At 47.4% G+C, this 18,850-nt stretch overlaps 1 protein-coding gene across 8 annotated transcripts in view; it reads left to right on the top strand.

The window, feature by feature from the left end:
* Positions 1-18,850, top strand: part of CUX1 (cut like homeobox 1) — a 365,888-nt gene that overhangs the window by 78,867 nt on the left and 268,171 nt on the right. The gene's annotated exons all lie outside the window — the stretch shown is intronic.

Genomic DNA, 18,850 nt, shown 5'->3' with positions numbered 1-18,850 from the left:
TTCCAGATGCACATACAGGTGTGTGGCCAGGTCAGCTCCTCGGGCTGCCTTGGCCTCTGGCCCCTGTGCTCCCGCTCATGCCACCCTGAGGCCACGGAGGATCACTGAGTATGAGGACGTAGGGGCGGAGGGGAGGTGGGCTGTCCCAGAATGCAGTGTGCCAATCCTTCTTGTAAATCAGACATTTAATCTGGTAAGGCCTTTAAAATGCCTGTGATTCCTGCAATATGCTTTAAAGGGCACTGGAAATGTGCTTTTCATGCGCTCCTATTTTTATTTTTTGTAAGTTTGTGTTTCGGAGAACAGTGTTTGGAGTAGTTGGGGCAGCATTTTCCTGGCCTGCTTTCTAGGTCCATTTTACCCTCAGTCCCTACCAGAGGCTAAGTAAGAAATAAAAAGAGTTTTACAGACAGTTGCACAGATGTGGGAATTGCTTTTCGGGGAGCTTCTGCCAGTTTGGCCCACGATGGTTCTTGTGCTGTGGGCTCTTCCAGCCTCCTGCACCCCCTCTCAGGGGTGAGTGAGCTGCAGCTGCTCATGGCTTTGGCCCCGGCTCCCAGGCCTCCGGGTTCTTCCACACAGGACAAAGGAACAGGCCTGGAAGAAAAGCTGCTTTCTGGGAATGATGCCTCCAGCTTTTATAATATACCTCATTTACAATGTACAGAAATCCTGAGAAATGATGTGTACATTGAATTTTTAAAAGTGGACCCATTTTAAAGTGTTCCCGAGGAGCTTGCTATTTAGGGAAGAGCTACTGTGAATCATTTGGGGGAACTAGCTAACCCTCATTTTCAGAATAAATATGTTGGGAGAGAACATGATATTTCAGGGGAAAGAAAGAGGACTCTAGGGTCAGACCTACCTAAAGGTTTTAAATTTGAGACCTACCACTTACCCTTTTCACCCCACCCTGACCTTAAGCATGGATCTCCCGTATTTTATCCGACCAAAAATGCAGATCAGAGTAATTTGTGCCTGGGGGTTGCACCCTTTGTGCAGTTTTGGGGGGAGCTTGTGCCCTCCATGTTCCACCTTGTCCTGAGGAAAGATAGGAGTGAAGAAAGGAACCAAGGGCGGGACTTCCTTCTGTTGCTGTCCTCCTCTCAGGGAGGAGAGGAGGACACAAGCTGCCTCTCTGGCTGCGCTGGAGGAGGCCTTCCCAGAGGGCCTAGCTGTGGGCTTTCCCGAGCTTTCATCCCTTACTTTGCTCCCCCTGGCCCACGCATCATGTTTATCTCTTGAGCCACTCTCAGCACTGCTGCAGTAAGCAGCTGTCACCTACTCTCCTGTGTTCTGACTGCCCCTCCTTTGGTGACTGTGTGTGCAGGAGTGTTCGTAGAAAATCTGAGAAAGAAAGTTAAGGTCATCCTTCTGATGGGCCAGACAGTAATAAGTAAATCTAATCAGTCATACGACAAGCCCTGTGGAGAGGACGGAGCAGAGAACTGGATTCTTGGGTATTCCTCTGGAGTCGAAGACTCCGGTTAGCTGCTAGGGGCGTGTTCCCCCCCGGCCGCTGAGATCTGCCTGGGCTGGTAAACTGATTGGACCGAACTGGGCCCAGTCTCTCTACTGACATTTAAACAGGCCTCGTTTTGCAGGAACTGGGGACCAACTCTCATGGCTTGTGTTGAATCCCATGCTAGTTACTTGAAGAGACCCAGCCTTAAACTGCAATTAGTCTTCTAATCCCAATAAATAGAAGAGGCTTGGGAAGGAACAGCCTGGTTGGTAAATGCCATTTGGGGCACTGCTTCTCAGGGCACATTTTCAGACATTGTCTTCTGCGGACAAGGGTACCCAGAAACCCTCCTGGAAGGGGATGGAAGTTGTCATCCTGCTTGTTTCTGGCCTCTGCCAGTTGTTCAAGGCCGTACCCACTTGGGCTGCGTCTACTGCAGTGGGTCTTGCTCAAATCTCCAGCAAATGTGGGAGGGTGATGCTGCTGGCAGGCTCCCCCCGCTCCTCCCTTGCATTTTCCTATCCCAGGTCCATCCCAGAAATCTGTGTGGGCCCCTGCGGGAACCCTGAGGTGAGACCCAGTGGAGGAGACAGTCAGGTTCATTTATGCCACCAACCACAACCTTCTTTTTGAAATTTTGAAGCCACCTAAAGCCATAGTGGAGGTGGGGGAGAGGTAGCTGCAGCAGCCGGGGTCCTCTGGGCCCCCCAGAGGAGAGTGTGTGGGGACTGGCCTGGTGATAAACGTGGGTGCTCTGGTGAATATGGGGCCTGGGGTCTGGAGAGGATACTGGATTCTCACTGTGTTGGGGTTTCAGTTCAGAGGGGCCCAACTTCTCTTCGACAGCAGCCACTTCCCTGACTCTACTGCCAGACAGATTATTAAAAAAGGGAAGAAACAAATTACCACTTACTGTAGAGGGAAATTCTAGAAAAATGGACCTGTGAAAATGAAGTTTGCTTAGAACTTTGTTCTCAGGAGTAAAAAAGAAACTGGCTTGTTGGCAGAAAGGCGTCTTTTCACGTGGACCCAGAGTAGGAGGCAGGCCCAGTGAGGGCTGCCTTGCGCCGGGGGAGCAACTGAGGCAGGCCAGGGCCAGGGGTGTTCTTGCTCGTGTTGCATCAGGTGTGTTGATTCTCAGCAAGAAAGCTGGCGGTCCTCTTTGTTCTGGGAAAGAAGAAAATGTCCTCCCAGTGTCTGTTGAATATCCAGTAAGTTTAATAGGCAGGATTGGTTAGTGGGGCAAAGGCCGAGGTGAGTGAGGTTTTCTCTCGGCAGAGAATTTGTGTTTTCCTGGGCTCATCCTGCCCAAGGGCATCTGGGAAACCTCCAGCCCCGACGGACTGATGGGCTGTGACGACAGGCGGCCTCCGGGATGGCCATTCCCTGGGACCAGCCTCAGGAACACAGAGAGGCTGGCACCAGGGTGACCAGAGCCTTGAATATCTTTTGCTTAGAATAATTGTTTTAATTTCAGTTTTATGTCATTAGATTAATACATACATAGTCAGTTGATATTATTGCTTATGTCTTTTAATCTCAAAATTGTAGTTAGTTTGAAGGATATTGTAATGACTTTGCAAATACTCATGAAGTTTTATGCATTTCTTTGATTCAAAGTAGTAAGTTCCTTTCAAAGAAAAACATTTTTTTCATTTTAATTTTGTGACTAATCATTCATTTACTTTTGAATTAATAGTTGACATTTGAATGTAAAAAACTGTGGGGGTATTTCTACGTTGTGTCGCTTTCCATGTTATGTCTGCAGGTGACGTACCTGCAGAAACCGCATGGCTGTTGCCGTGGGGCTGATTGCTCAGCCTCCCAAAGTCTCAGCTTCATCATCTGTAAAAATGTGAATCCAGCCCGCATTTGTCACTAGTACTAATTTAAAATGTTTACCGTGGAACACATGAGATGTAGCTTTCTGTTCCTCCAAGCTAGTTCAGGGAACTTTTTTTAAAAAAGCAACAAATACAGGTAGTTTCAACCAAGGTGTTTCAAAAGTTGCCTCATGATAACGCTTCATTTCCTGAGTTCATTTCCAGTCTGTCATTTTACAGACACCTTTGAACACCTTCCGTGCGTCAGACGGTTTGGTCCTGGGGGTAGAATCCTGTCCCTGTTCTTACAAAATTTCTCGTCTTCATACCACGGAAGTGGAACGTTCTGTCACAGCGTGTCAAGTGCCAGGATGCTAAAACTGGAATCTCCTGAATGCATACCACCCCCCAGAAACACTTGCACATCCTTGGCATGAGGTTCCAAGCCACATGCACCTCAGGAACTCTTACTCTAGGCACACAGGGCTGCTTTTAGGCCTTGGTTCTCAACCTCTGAAATATTGGTGAGTGTTAAGGACTCACTCCTCTGAAAAACACACGTATTTGCGTGTGGTTCCTGTTGGACTCTGAGACTCATGTGGACCCCTGGCTCAGAGGACAGCTCTGGGGAACACATTGGCGGTTGTGGCATGCCACTCTGGGAGCATCCTACGCGTCTCCTCCTTCTCCCTCCTCCTAGTTGTGCTCAGATGGGAGGGATGAAAGGTGGAGCAGGGCCGCCTGAGAGATCAGTGCCAACGCCCTTACCTCTGGGCAGAGGCCACCGTGCTCCCACCTGCAGTCTGGGCACTGAGGTGGAGGAACTGGGCCACCCACGTTGTGATGAGGGTCCCGCAGGCTGGCAGCAGGCACAGGCACCTCTGCGTTGATGACGTTTTTCTTCTGCCCGAGGCTGGTGAAAGGCAAGGCCAGGCAGGTGGCAGTGTGTGCAGGGGAGGGGGAGGCAGTAGCTTTCTCGAGTGAGGCCTGGCGGTGGTAGAACTCTGCCTTGTAGGCAAAAGCCCTTGCCTTCTGCTCTTCCGTTGCTTTGATCAGAGATCTGAGGCACAGGCAGGCCAGGATTACCTTTGATGCCCCAAATGGCATCTGTACCGATGACATCTGTATTGATAAAGCTGATGGCAGACTGGATCAGTGGGGACATGGAAGTATGCAGGTGCCATGGCCTAGAAACCCCCAGGGAACTGGGCCAACTCCTCACTTCTGGAAACTGAGTTATTTCCCATCAGGGCCATGAAAGGGACAGCACTAGGGCTCATGGTTCTGCCTAGGAATTGCTTTTTACTTGCTCTTTCATTTGGTTAATTTTTATGTTTGCTCCTCAGACCAAAATTTGACTCGAGGTTCTCACAGCTACTGCTCAGCCAGGCTGAGACTGGATTCCAGGCAGTCTGGGTGCAGAGTCGATGCTCTCAATTCTCAGACCGCGCTGCCTCCCCAGCCGGCCCAGAGGTGGAGTGAACGCCGATGGGGCTCAGTGCAGCATGGGCCCTGAGGTGGAGTCACAGGATGTCGCAGGGGAGCATTCCCGCGCACCGTCCTGTGCTCGTTGAAGGAGATGCTCGACTATCAGAAGAAAAGTCTTCAGTGCTGGACTTGCTTCCAGAAAGAGCACAGGGATGTTGATGTTTTTTGTTTTGTTACAGTATTTTTCCCCCAGTAAGGGCAGAACCACCCTTTATGGGGGGAGATGAAAGGAGGAGAACCACAAACCCGAGACACAGTGGTTTTTGTCGTAAAACCACCCTCCGGGTTCATTTTTGTCTTGTCACTGTGTCCGACTCCTTCCCCAGAATGTGTCTTAGGCACCTCTCCCTCTGACTTTGCAAGGTTCATTTGTGTTCCTGTAGAGGGGACCACAGCTCTTCCGTGAGATTTAAAACTGAGCTGCAGTTCTGGAGCTCTCATTGGTCATTTTTCCCCCTGATGTATTTTTGCCTAAACTCGTCTTGCTCTGGCGTGTTAATCCTCATGACACCTAGTCTACCATGCTCACAGCCCGGGTTAGTGTTTTCTGCATCTATCCTGCCCGAGTGCAGGTGGCTTCTTTCCATGTCACCGTCTTTCACCTCTGCCATTATCAGCAGGGCTTAGCCCCAACCCTGACCGTTTGGGGCGTGGCTCCTCGGGGTCAGCGCCAGGACTGACCACCCCTTCCTCACTCGCTGTTCCCGCCAGGGCAGGTGGCCCTGGGCCTGACGCCAGCCGCACCCTCACAGCCCGCCCCCTGGATCGGCATGCCTGACAGTGACAGGGAGTGTTCTCGTTACTGCTGACATAACTGCCTGTTCCCTGGCGTTCATTTCCTGAGTGCCAGAATCTTAATTTGCCCTTTCTGTCTCAGGCTAGAGTGTTTTTCTGAGTTTTACGTTCTTGGGAAACTGTTGTAAAAAATCAGGAGTCGCCTGGAGGTATGACTTGGGATGAAATCTCGTGCCGTCATTGGAATGGGCCTGATGCGTAGATTCCTTCAGACTCCGACAGGTGGGCGGGGATGCGGGCGTCCTCCTCGGGAAGGCCACGGTCACCTTTGTATGGACTGTGGTGGACCGTTTCTGAGAAAGATGAAATCACATGCCCACACTGTCTCCTTCACACGTAAGCCACCTGCTCCCCTTTTACTGATGTGAAGAGGACAAAACGCTGGGAGGATGCCACAAAGTTTTGACTCTTTTTTTTTTCTCTCCCTGTGAGAAAAGGAGTCAGCAGGCTGGGGGAGAGTGGGGGGAGTAATATATAGTTGTGGCCCAGGCCCAAAGCATTTAGTCATTGCCTCTCCAGCCTTTATATAGACACTGTAGGGAGTGACTCAGCCTGGAAAAAGAGAGTCACTTAAAAATAAAGTCGCAATTCAAATGGACACGTCCTACACAGGCTGCCTTGAGACAGCATGGCTGGGGCCTGGTGAGAAGCCTGGAGGGCATCTTCACGCTGCAGGACCCTGCTGGTTCCCCAGGTCGGCCAGGCAGCTGAGGTGAGGACAGTCGTTCCAGCTGCATCGTGGAACTGCAGTGAGGGTTCAAGGAGCCCACGTCCTCGCTGTGCTTTCTGAACCCTGAGGCAGCGCTCACACGTTTTCGCTGTGACTGGACAAGTGTGTGATCGGTAGTAACTGAACTCTCAGCCCTTCCCCTGCTTTAAACAGATTGACAGACTGTGGGAGCCTGTATGGCTCTCCAGGTCACCACACAGCTTTTGTTTTTGCTTCTGTTCTCATAAGAATCTAAAATCGATGTACACGAAAGACTCAAAACACCAGCATAATGTTTCTTATATCTCATTGGACACTCGAGTGAGTTAGTTGAAACCCACAGGACTGACTTGAAAAACTGCGACTTTTAAAGAGGAGAGCAGAGCAGACATGCCCCTAGGGACTCAGGCCTTTTAGGGAGGGCAGTGGTGGGAGGGAGGGGCTGCAAGTTTAGAAGACTGGGGGTGCAGCTGGACCCTAGCTAGGAATATAGGTATCCCCTGTCATCCAACCAATTGCTCATGTTGGAGGTCCAGGAATCTAGCCTCAGCCGGCACCTCAGCCAGATCTGAGGCGCATCGACAGCTCTGGTACAAGGGCTTTCTCCCCCTGGCGAAGGGTGAGGGCCTGCCGGGCAGCGCAGCTGTGCTTCCACTGTGTTTTAACTCAGCCGCCGACCGTGAATACTGTGGACACTTTATGATGCCTGTAGTATAGAAGGTCCTGTCGTATCTACAGTGTGGATTTAGGGGTCTTTCCTTTACAAAACAGAATCTTCTAAAATGTAAGTTATATCACTCTGTAAGATTTGTTTCTTAAGTAGGCAGATAATAGCCCTGATCGGCATAGCTCAGTTGGCTGAGTGTCATCCGGCAGAGCGAAAGGTCACCAGTTCGATTCCCAATCAGGGCACATGCCTGTGTTGTGGGCCAGGTTCCCAGTTGGGAGCATGCAAGAGGCAACCACACATTGATGTTTCTCTCCCCCTTTCTCTCTCCCTTCTCTCTCTAAAAATAAATAAATAAACTCCTTTGAAAAAACAGGCAGATAATAAATAAAACTTTATTTGGCACGTAAGTTTTATTTTATTTTTTTGTACAGAATTAAATGAAAAAGAATTCAAGAAATGCCTTCTTTTGGCAGTTCTTCGAAAAGTTAAACATGGAGTTACCCTATGAACTAGCACGTCCACTCCTAGGTACATATCCAGAAGGACCGAAGCCACGGCCACACAGAGACTTGTGGACAGGTGTTCATGGCAGCATTATTCAGAATAACCAAAAAGTAGCAGCAGCCCGACTGGAATATTGTTCAGCTATGAAAAGGAGTGAAGCGCTGACACATGGTACAACACAGATGAACTTGGAAAACATTATGCCAAGTGCAAGAAGCCAGACACAAAAAGACCACATGATATGCAATGTCTAGAATCCGTAGAGACAGAAAGTGGACCACTGGTTGCCAGGGGCTAGGGTGAGAAACAGGGAGTGGCTACCAGTGCTTTCAGGGTTTCTTCTGGGGGTGGAAATGTCCTGGAGTTTGTAACTGGTGACGGGCACACCAGTGCCTCTCTCCGCAGGGTGTGGGAAAGCGCTGCCCAGGTTTTCCCTGTTGTTCTCTAGGCTCTGAAGAAAATCCCCACCGAAAGGCATCGTGTGAATTTTCATTTTGGCAGTAACAGCTTAGTGTTCAAAGGCTACTCCAGTATTTGGCAAAATTATAAAGCCCAAATAATCAACTTGGATGTTAATCATTCTAGAATTACCCACCGTTAAGTTATAATAAGACTTTAACTAGAAAACGTTTAAAAATTAAAAGTGAACTTTTTAACTGTTACCAATTAAACTCTTGAAGACAACTTATCAACCCAATAGGTTACTTTCTTGTTTCTTTTGGGTGCCTAGGAGAGAGAACCTGCCTGGCGTGTGATAGAGTAACGAATGTAACTCAAACCTAAATCAACCCCAAGTCAGTGGGTGGCCAGTGGCCACATTCTCCCTCCACGTTCCAGAGGGACACTGAGCATGCTTTGGGGGAAACCCAGAGGCCTGTGGAGCAGAGGAATTCGCTCAGGTTTGGGCAGATTAAGCCAAGTCCTGGCTCCATGGCTCAGTAGCTTTGGGACAGAAACTTAATCTCAGTTCCATTACCAGCAAAACTGTACTCTGCCTCCTTCAAGGGATCCTGGTGAGGAATGGATGAGATTTCTGGGAGGTAAATGTCCCCCCCCAGGCTGGGAGTGGAGTTGATAGCTAGTAAGTGGTGACGTGGATGTTCAGGCAGAGTGTGACCTTGAGCGAGGAGGTCACTGAGCAGTCTGAGAGTAGCACCCTGTATATGTAAATAAGCAGAGCCAGTAATGAATGTCCCGGAAATGAATTCATATGCACAGAGCATGTAGTAGCTACTCAATGAACACTTTTCTTCCTGTGGTTTTTTCCCCCTCCCATTCTTCTAGAGGTAGTTCTGTACCCTTCTCAGGGAGGGACCAGGGGCAGTTTGAGGTGCTGAGATACCACAGACTCTGAGAGAAAAGGTTCCAGTTCTCATAGAGGGGCAGGCAGACAGTGACCAAGTAAACAAAAGACGCAGATAATTTCAGGTGGTGATAAGAACTAAAACAGGACAATATGGCAGTGAGTGTGGATGGGTGGAGGTTCTTCCGGAAGTCAGGGGAAGTTTTTTGAGTCAAAGAATGGGAAATGTCCCCTTGCATATCCCGCCCCGTTGATGAATTTAACAGGTTGTTGAGCACTGGGGTCCCTGACATGTCTTTCTCCTAAAGGCCTGATTGTCTTGGTTTGCCTGTACCACCCGCTTTCTTTCGGACACCAGGTCCAGTCCCTCTGCTTTCAAAGACCGGGGATGCTGTTTAATTTTGGATGTTAGAAAGTTTAGTTAAGAAACACAGGTTGGAGGGAGACCTTATTGAAAAGTGATTTCTTGGGTAATCGATGAAGAGTTAGTGTATCAGTTTCTTGTTCTGTGACGCAGGAACCAGAGCCCTGACCTTGGGCAGCGTGGTGGCTCTGGACGCCCAGGCCGCACTTCTTCCTGCGCGCCCCGAAGGGCGGCCTGTCCAAGCTCACCGAGACGTCGACAGGGCTGGCGTTCCCTTTCCTTCCTGAGCTCGTGTGCCGCTTCCTTCGTGTGTCTAGCAGCTTTTAAAGGGCTATTTTAAGCACAACAGACAAAGTATCTGAGAGTTTAATAACTGTCAGAAGGAACAGACTGCTAGATTGGTATGGTGTGGAAGTTCAGTCGAGACCAGGCTGAGTTGTGTAATCTCTCTGAGCCCCCATTTTCCCATCCGGGGAATGGGAGTGAAGCAACTGTTTTGGTGTTGTTGTGAGTTGTAGACTATCCGGCATAACCCTGGCAAGTAGTAGAAGCTCAATAAATGGCACACTGTGTGTATGTTCTTAATATCTAGTCTTTTGAGTGGAGAAATTGTGTTCATGAATGGATTCTAAAGCTATGAAAGAATATTAAAATTCTAAAAAGCAGTCTTAAAGCATAGAGTAGGCCAATAGGTCTGTAAATTATAGAACTAGTTTCTACTGCAGACCTGAACAGAGTCAGTAAAATAAAAATGTGTCCCTTTCATGTGTCCGGCTAGCCATTTTTTCTCCCTTTGCTTCAGCTGTACTGCTTGTGGAGTGGAAATATTTGCTGCTGGGCTCTCTGTGGAAGCTGTTCTTTGTGAGTGGCCAGTAACTTAACTTTCTGGTCAATAACTTCAACTGCCGCGCGTCGTGAATGGAGAAAGCCATGCTATGTAATAACAACTTGGGTGTAGAAAGGAGCCCACAGCTTCTTCTCAAGAAATATCCTTGGAAGGTATAATGGCTGAATGTGAAAGCCATAAAATCTGGTAGAAATCGTGGTGAACTGTTACGTATTAATATTTACTGAGTACTGACTAAGAGCCAGGCATTATGCTAAGTGCCCCAGACGGCTCGCTGTCCCTCGCAGCTGCCCAAGCAGGTGGGTGTCATTAGTGTCACATCACAGAGCGCGAGCCACCCACCTACCAGGCAGACGGGCTCCCACGAACCAGGCCATAACCACGGTACCAAGCTATCTCTGTTTAGCTTCCAGAAGTCAATTTTTATTCATGTAATTATAAGTGGTTTCCTCTTCTTTAGATTGAAAACAAGGATTTTGAGTATTACTTTGAAGTGACATATTCATTTAAAGGATTTTTTTGTTGTTGGGAGGTACATTTAGTTGGGAGTATACCCAGGGAGGAACAATTAAGCTAAAATCTGACATTTGCTTGGGAATGCTGGTTAACTTGTGGGAATTATTATAAGCCAAAGCACAGGGAAATCTCCCCTTTAGTTTGGAGATTATGTTAGTCAAGGAAGAGACAATGGAATAACAAGTCCCACTGATCCTGAGATTTGTTGGCTTAGGTTTTTTTTCCTCCCTTTGGCCAGGAGCCTGTGGGTGGGGTTAATCACTGAACATTGATTACTGACTAATATGTTGATTCTTGGTTTCAACTTGCAAATGTGAGTTTCATAAAAAGTATGGTTGCAAGGAGCATTATGTGCCTGCCATGCAAAGTATAATAATTTTGTCTGTGGCCCAGTACTTTAACAAGAAGGCAGACTCCCGGCGTAGTGGACATAATTAAAGGAGCGTTGTACTGGGATTCAGGTCACACGGACTCAGCCTCTGGGCCTGCCGCTGACTGGGTGTGAGTTCTGAGCAAGCCGGGTCCCGCTGGTGTTTGGTTTGAGAAAGGAGGTGGTGACACTGTGCTGGGGGGCCGGGAACCCAGGGCCCTGGTGCTTGGCCCTCTCCCTCCTCAGGCTCGCTCGGGTCTGTCCTCCCCTTGGGCCCAAAATGTAGGTGTTGCCCTTCTCAGTGGGCCTCACCTACTTTACCTCTTGGGGTTGTTCTGCTCAGAATCCATTCTGTGTGCAGCAGTCAGCCCATGGAGATCCCATCTTGTGTTGGGCAGTATGTACTGGGGTGGCTCTGTGTGCAGGGCTCAGGGACACTGCAGCCATAGCTAATGACAGCAGCTGACACTCACTGAGCACTTCCTGTGTGCCAAGCATTGCTCTACACACTTTAAATGTGTTGGCTGGTTTAACGGTCACAGGATGCCTATGAAATAGATACAGTATTGACCTTATTTTATTTTAAAGGAAGGAAACTGAGGCCGGAGAGGAGGAGGAAGTCCTCTAGGATGTCACAGCCAATGGCCAGTGGCACTGGCTGGAGGTTTCTTACCCAGGCCGACCAGCTGCAGGTCTGTGCTGCAGCAGCTCTGCTCTGCGGGGAGTGCTGACCGAGTTCCGGGGCCGTTGTCCAGCGCACAGAACCCGCTTGTGCCTCACAAGAGGGGTCAGCCACATGCGGTCACCCTCCCTGTCTCCCCAGCGGACAGACTTTCCAGTGCATGCAGGGGAGAGAACAGTCTGGGTTCCTTCTCAAGGGGGGGGTAACTTACCCACTGAGCACCCCAGCGGCAGGACTCCAGTCTTGGTGTGTCCCTGCTTTCCATTCTAAAGGTCGCCATTTTAGTTCAGAAGGCCAGTGGGGGCCCCAATTTCACCCCATATTTATTCATTTATTTACTGACTCCACACTGGGGACACTTTAAAGAGGGCCAGCTGCAAAGAGGTCTGTGATCAAGTCTCCTGAGATTGGACAGTGGACACAGCTTTCTCCTGGGGTCTCCAGCCTCAGGGGTGGGGGTGACCTCAGCTCCTGACACCTCCCACTCTGCCTTCCCTGCTGGGCACTAAACGTTGCATTTTTAAGGTGTCTGATACTTTTCCATCCTAAAAACGACTTGTCAGACAGACCCTGTTCTTGTCCCAGGGAGTGGTGGCTCAGACAAAGACTCAGGAGGTCCAGCCCCCTCTGCCTCCCCTGAGGAGGCTCCGGGCCTCCTGCGGGACTTCACCTGCAGTAGTGCTTTTGTGTATGAAGCTCTGCAGCCAGGGTTGATTTTTATAGTATGAAATGTTGCTAGCACGCTGAAAAGTATCGAAAACAAAACAAAGGTATCCGTGTCCTTCATGAAGACTAGATAGATGTTGACATTCTGTTGCTTCAGATGCCTCTTTTTTCAAATAGAAATGAAAGAAAAGGTTACACTGAAAAATCCCACTTCCCTGCCCCCCCTCCCTCTTCTTCCTCAGATGTGAACCCTGTCCTAAAACTGATCTGTGTACTTTTTGCAGTTGTAACAATGCTTACACATTTACAAACAATAGTGTTTTAGATATACATGTATTTTATTATTTATGCAAAGTTTTATGCAAATGTATCTTGATATATGTAAAATATCTTAATATATATATTTAATAGGTACATGATATATCCTTGACACCTTGTCATCTTCACCCAGCGTTACCTTTTAGTGATGCAGCTGAGTGTGTGCACGCACCTCGTTTATTCATTGAAGCTGGGACACACTGTTCCTCTGTGTTGTGAACTGCAGAAGATGCATCCATTGCCCTGTTAGATGGCAAGTGGATTTTTGGTTGTGACATTTATTATCATATGTGTCCTGGGGAGTGGGCTCAGGGGTTTCCATGTATTCTCTTCTTTCTAATGTGGGCAAACATCCTTTTGTACAAAGACAGGCCAGTGTGGTTTTCTTTTTTGTGTGTCTGAACTGCTCAATATCCTTTGCCCATTTTACTACTGGGCTGTTTTGCTGTTTTCTTACCAACTTGTAGGAAATTTTAATATTCTGAATCTAGACCCTTCGTTGCAGGTGTACATTGCCGATTCCCCCTCCCAGGTCACGGCCTGTCTTTTCACTGTGTTTACAGTGTCACTTGTCACGTGGAAGATTTTAATTTTAATGCAGGTGAATTTTTTCCATTTTTGATACAAAGTTTGTTTTAAATTTAATCTCATCTCAGAAATTGCCCCTATGTTGGCGTTACAGAGACAGTCTCATGTTTTCTTACAGTAGTTTTTTGGTTTTGTTTGTTACATTAGGCCCCTAATGCTTTCATGTGGGTGGTGAGGATCTGATTTATCTTTGTCCATTGAGAGCCTTTTGTCCCCAAACCATTACCGTCCAGTCTACCTTTCCCCAGTGGTTACCAGCAATCCCCCCACCTCTTCACCCCACCACCTGCCTCCCCGCCCCCCCCCCCCCCCCCCCGCAAGCTCCTGGTCTGCCCCTATCGCCTGCCTGTTTGTTCCTGCACAGACCCTATCCATGCTGGTGACTGTTGTTACATAACTGTCATAATTATTTCCATGTCACTACTAAGTCTTGATTTCTGGTAAGGGAAGGCCCCCATATCATTGCTCTTCAAAATTATCCAGACTATTCTTTCATGTCTTTTAGAACCATTTGGTTCCATTTAAAAAAATCTGTTGGGGTTTTTATTGGAATTTCATTGAATTTGTAGGTTAGTGTGGAGAGACTTTACAGAGTGTTTAGAGTTTTGATGGAGTTATTTTAGATCTTATTCTTGGATGAATTTCATTCCATGTGTGACTCCAGGGATCCATGAAAACCACACACTCTGAGCTTACTCTAGGTCATTGTGTGGACACAAAATAGTCAGCACTGAAGGATTGATCATTGTAGTCTGGAGCCAGGCACAGAAATAACCCCCCTCTGTTATCATAGGTGGCTGTGATTAAGATCAGGGGGAAAGGTCGGCCGTGGGCCTCCTAACATTGACAGTTTCCTTCAGAAGATTAAGTGGTTCTTCATTTTTGGCCCAGGTCATCAGTAGCTTAAAGCCATTACTGTCTATTGGCTGTTTGGTTTGTCTGAAATATGGGGCTGGTCGCAGCCTACTTCCCTGGGGTCAGGTGTGTTCACATAATCAAAGTGCCAGGAACTCATATCGTGTGTGTGTGTGTGTGTGTGTGTGTGTACACAAATTAGCCTTCTGGGGAGGAATGCACAGTGCCAGAATGCAGTGGTGTTCTTTTGTGCTTTTGCATTTAAAATGTGTGTTCTTTCTTAAAGAGTGTTTGCAAGCAACATCATTGTTGAGATAGGCTTGTTCAGCCACGCAGTTCCATGTGCTTTTGAAAACGACCATTTGTGAAGCTGTTTACCATCGGCAAAATGAAGAAAAAGAAAGATTCCTTTTCTCTTGATGTGTGTTCGGGGATTTTCTTCAGCCCAATGCAGTTCCCATGACCTACTCAGAGAAGGGCGGTAGCTTCTGTTCCCTTTAGTTAAAAGTTGACGACAAGGGTGTTTTTATTTATTTTGCTTATATATAAACAAACCATGAAAAGTATTTCATATATATTTAAGTGATGACTTTGCCACGGTGAAGAAAAATATACTGGTTCTGACAGTGATGCCCTGCCCACCCCCAAAGCAAGCAGCCTGTGAACAGGGATGAAGAAATCAAGGAAAAACACGATGGGCGCAGGCTGTGTTAACAAAGTGGGGGTTGGAACCTGCGGTTCAACGCTTTTTGCCGCTATAAGATAAGGGAAATATTTATATTTCTTTCTTTTCTTTCAGATCCATTTGTACTTGAAACTAGATTAAATGTTTTAACTGATTTATTATTGATTATAATGGTGGGAAATGAGTTCCATGGATACGCTTCTTAAGTGAATGAACTGATATGTTAGAACCAGAAAAGTTGAGAGTGATTTTTATTTTAAAATTCTTTTTGCATTAGCACATCTGCAGTGTTGAGGAATATGTGGAAAATTGAAATAGTGCTTCTATCCTGCCGTGTCTCCAGCACGTCAATAAATCACCTTTTTTTCCTTTTAAAATGTCTGGCCTTGTAATTTATGTTTGCATAACCCATTACTAAATTCATAGTAGGTGTTTTAGTTGGCAGGCATTAGTCCAGGGGTTCTGAGGATCTTTAAAAAATACAGAGCCTTTGTTAGTATTTGTATTTAAGTGGACATTTTCCTTTAAGAAAATAATGAAGTGGATTTTTAAAATAGAATTTGGAGCTAGCTATTTACCTTTTTCTTAAGCAAACAATATTAAGTCCATATTCCCACATTATCCATTGTCATGGATTTCTTAATAGACTTTATGGTTTTCCTTTTTAAAATTAAAATCAGAAGAAAATTATTCTAATAATGAGATCATAGCAATTTCTCTGATTTTTTCAGTAGCTTTCATGTTGCATAGAAAATAAAAATTTCTGTTTTAGCAATTTTTGATTTTGTAAATGCAGTTGACTGTTTTAGTTAACACGCAAAGACAGATATGTCCCTGTCCCGACGACACGGTGTGGTTCATGGACGGAAATAGAAATACTCAGGGACAGTCCGTGGGTCTGTGGCTTACCTTTGAGACTTCATAATTTTTAACCAGGCATTTAAAAATAATCATCATGTCTTCTAGCCCTAATTTAGGAAAACTTTTAGAGCTCTATTTTGAAATGATGAAAAAAAAGTTACTTCTGTTTTCTGTTGTAAAAATTTTAAGTGATTTTTATGGTAGTTAGAAAGCCGGAAGGGCCATTTATGGTTTTCTGAAGAAGTTTGCTTTATTTGATCAACCCACCTCCTTTCTCTTTCTTCCAGCCCCATCAGCTGGTAATAATGTTCAATATAAAACATGCATCTCCGCCCATTGAAGTCACTATAGCCAATAGAAGAGGACTTTGTCTCCCCTAGGGAGCTTTAATATATTTATCAGGAAGTCTGTAGCCTCCTCAGTCTCTTTGTGAAACAGAATGCATGTTATTGTTCAAAGGATATGGGTATGTTTAAAAATTCAGAATTCAGCATGTTCAGACTGCGATCTCCAAGTCCAGTAGTGCTGTACAAGTTAGAAAATCTATCTGACTTGCTCCTATTTAAGTTAGGGATTAAAAAATGTTTTGTTTTGTTTTCATTTATTTTAAAAACAACTAATTTGACATTTTTAAAGTACCTATTTGCATTATAATATTTCATTATCAGGGATGTGTATTCTGTTGTGTTGCTCTGACAGCCTTCTTCAGTTACAGAATAATTTCTGTTGAGTTCAAAAGGTGCCTCTTCTATTTCTGCATTTATTTCTGGAAACTGGGGGTATTAGTCTCTCTTCCTGGTGAGGGGTATGGTTTAGAAATCTGTCTGAGTTTTAAAAACTCAGCTCCCAGACTAGAGAGAGCCTCTACTGACTCTTACAAGAACCATGGAAGTAGATTACAGAAGTGGTATTGCAGCCTTCAGAAGACAAGAACCACATTTTATGGCTTTCTGTGAAGTTTTCTCCTCCCGCCCCACCATCCCTGGAGTCGGTGGCCCCTTAGTCATGAGCCTTGTGGTTGTGTCCCAGAAAGCATTTCCACTCGGGGAAGGTGCTGTGCCAGAAGCTGGAAGAAAGGAAGAAGGAGGTGTTTATCGTCCTGAAGATGTCTTCCAACTTTTATTATTAACTCCCTTCCAAAGTAAACTTTCGGGTTTGTTTCAAGTCACTTCTGGCCAAAGTGCTGTTGGGTTTGCCGTGTCCTCTAGGAGTAGAGGCGAAAACAGCATCGCTCTGGGCGAGGGGGCAGGCGGGGATTGTTCACCTAGTGAGTGACAGCTGTGGGACAGTTTGGACTGGAGAGGCATGAGTGGCTGAGGCCCATCTCACTGCGCTTTTCACAGATTATGCCCTGCGGTTGTCTGGGTCCTTGACCCTCCGAGAGGCCCCCGGTACCCAGAGCTCCCCTGAGGCACTCGTGGCCCAGCAGGAGATTGGCGAGGTAATAGTGTTTTGATAAAGAGCAGTCGTTGACAATATGGAGACAGCAGTGCTCCCTGGCTGCCTGGTGCAGAGGGGAGGGGCTCTGGGGGAGATGTAGGAGCCCTGGTCTGGCCCGGAGCCAGGGAGGGGTTTCACCTAGAGTAAAGAGTCCACAAGGTAGGGGTAGGGCTGCTTTGGTGGGGAAGCCCAGGCCACTGCTGGAGAGGTCAACAGCAAGGCCAAGGAACATGGACTTCGGTCCACCTAAGGCCCTGCCAAGTTTTCACAAGGCAAGGGCTTTGGGGTGACCTGGCCCCGTTTACACCTCGCACAGTTGGAGCTGCACACTGTGGTGTGGAGGATCAGGGGCATGGTGGGCAGAGGTGGAGCCGGGCCTGCTGGACCCTGCTGGAGGGGACTAGGTGAGAACAAGCAAGTGTTGGTTATGTCAGTTATTCAGCGAACACTGGTTGTGCGCCTTCTCTGGGCAAGGCGTTATTCTCGTCCCTGAGGACACAGCAGTGAACGGAATAGCAAGAATTCCTGCCCTCTCCGTGCTTACATTCAGGTGAAGGAGACACAACAAACCAAAAGATGAGAACAAGTTCCAGGGGGTGCGGGCATGGCACTCTGATGGTGGAATTGGGGAAGTACAGGCGTGAACTCTGAAACTGCTCGGCTGGGACAGGAAGGAGATGGGATGGTAGCCACAGAAGGACAAGGTTTAAGAGGGTGGTTTTCCCCACCCTGGGGGACTTTCCCCCAACCCCAGTCCACTGATCTCTTTTCTGTTCCCACATTTTTGCATTTTCCAGAATACTGTATAAATGGACCCTGAAGCTTTTCAGTCTGGCGCAGAGGAAAGGCTTTGGCGCAGTGCCTCTAAATGCACCGTGCTGTTGTGTGTTTCGGTCGGTCCTTCCTTTTAGTGCCAAGTAGAATCCCCTCGTGCAGACGTGCCCCAGTGGAGAGGGGTTTGTAAAAGTGGCTGGACCGCACTTATCCCGGGATCCCCAACACCCAGTCAGTCCCCCAGGACTTTGAAGCCTCACACTACTCGATACCCCGATTGGTCTAACAGGGAGGCTGACTCTTACAAGAACCATGGAAGTAGATTACAGAAGTGGTATCGCAGCCTTCAGAAGACAAGACAAGAAAGTGCACTTTCCATTTTTACCAAGAACCAACGTGTGTAAAGCCTCCTATTTCTCCTCTGTTTGCGTTGCCTACTCGCCCTCCCTCTGAACTTGAGTGGTCCTCCTTGAAGAAGAAAGGGTTAGCTTAGTGTTGGTAAAGCTGACTAATTTCTGGTCCTGCGTCCCAAAGAGAGAATGGATTTGAAAGTGGTTGGGGGACAAGCTCACCCAGAGATACACTTCAGGAAGATGTCCGTCCTCCCCACCCTAGCGCTGGAGACCACGGTGAGGCCAGGAGGCATGCCTGCCCTGAGCACACGTGTGGCCAGGTGGAAGGTTGCAGTCTCTTAGTGACTCTGAGTGGCAGCACTAGGCTACAGTGAACCGTGAACTGGAGGCTCAGTCCCTTTGTTCTTTGAATTGCAGATGCCCTTCTAGTATTTCCTTATGTTGTTATTTAATATCTCTGTCCTTGAGCTCTTCTGTGAATGTGCTTTCTCCTCAGGTTGTGAGATAGGAGCTATACCTCGGATCCTCCTTAGTTCTGATGAGAGTTGTTGATTGGTCCATCGATTGAATGCTGTGATGCTGCTGTGCACTGGGTCAGACAGATGCCATCACGGCTGGGGCGGGGTGGGCAGACTTAGCAATCAGTGGCCCATTCTGTCATATTATCCAGAAGAAAACTAAGGCCCAGAGAGGGACACTGACTTGTACAGAGTCACAAGGGATACATGGGAAGGGTTTGCTTTCTCCTCAGTCCACAGCTCTGCACACCTCATC

Source organism: Phyllostomus hastatus, unplaced genomic scaffold, assembly GCF_019186645.2.
Source record: "Phyllostomus hastatus isolate PE091 unplaced genomic scaffold, TTU_PhHast_1.1 phas_scaffold_385, whole genome shotgun sequence".
In the NCBI taxonomy this organism is placed as follows: domain Eukaryota; kingdom Metazoa; phylum Chordata; class Mammalia; order Chiroptera; family Phyllostomidae; genus Phyllostomus; species Phyllostomus hastatus.
Note: the sequence above shows the minus strand (reverse complement) of the source record. Positions and strands in the feature narration are given on the sequence as shown.